This window comes from Hesperophylax consimilis, chromosome 17, assembly GCF_061612785.1.
Source record: "Hesperophylax consimilis isolate HC1 chromosome 17, BYU_Hcon_1.0, whole genome shotgun sequence".
Lineage (NCBI taxonomy): Eukaryota > Metazoa > Arthropoda > Insecta > Trichoptera > Limnephilidae > Hesperophylax > Hesperophylax consimilis.
The window spans coordinates 18,724,414-18,725,353 of NC_142852.1; the positions used below are offsets into that span (position 1 = coordinate 18,724,414).

The 940-nt window shown below is 32.8% G+C and overlaps 1 non-coding gene across 1 annotated transcript; it reads left to right on the forward strand.

Moving 5' to 3' along the window:
* The first annotated feature begins 656 nt into the window (after positions 1–656).
* On the forward strand, positions 657–729 carry TRNAS-CGA (transfer RNA serine (anticodon CGA)). Its single transcript has one exon. It is a non-coding gene; the product is annotated as a tRNA-Ser (tRNA).
* The last annotated feature ends 211 nt before the right edge of the window (positions 730–940 follow it).

Below are 940 nucleotides of genomic sequence, written 5' to 3' on the forward strand. Positions count from 1 at the left end.
CGTTTGACTAAAAGGCCGAAAACAGTATTTGATCTCCAAAGAAACTCGAGTGCAAGTCTTTTTCCAGATTTTATATTTTTTCATGAAGTTATTCAATCTCGAACATTGAGAGGATGTCTATCGTCGGCCTACTGGCAAAGTCCACTAAGTCACTAAAACACAATCCTGAGATAATCGCAATTTAATATTTGGCGATTTTGGAAGGACTATAAGTGGATGAATATCTATAAAATATATATTATTTTTTTGATAAATTAATGTTTTTTAAAGACAAGATTTTAATTATGCATAGCACAAAGGATAACAATTATTTTTATAAGCAATAATTGTTCGCCTGAAACACTCATCCACATTGAAAAAATCTCCTGATAAAAAATACATGACGCCAACGGGACTCGAACCCGTGTCCATTCGATTTCCGGTCGAAAGCTCTGACCACTGAGCTATGGAGGCTTATTTCTTACCCGAGAAAATATTCAGTATATGCTAGTGTTTCATTCAACAATTACTGCTTTTTACATTTTTTCACCTGAGACTTACAATGCCTTTCTCATATAAAAATAAAGTTGGTTGTTCTCAGGTGAAAAAATGTAAAAAGCAGTAATTGTTGAATGAAACACTAGCATATATTGAATATTTTCTCGGGTAAGAAATAAGCCTCCATAGCTCAGTGGTCAGAGCTTTCGACCCGAAATCGAATGGACACGGGTTCGAGTCCCGTTGGCGTCATGTATTTTTTATCAGGAGATTTTTTCAATGTGGATGAGTGTTTCAGGCGAACAATTATTGCTTATAAAAATAATTATAAAATATATATTTTTTAGTATTTTATTATTTATATTGAACCTTAAGTACCTTATCAATACACAATATTAGTTGAAAGCAATAACAGCAACCATTAATTAAAGATTTACAAAAAATAAGCCGGACATGGTGGTTT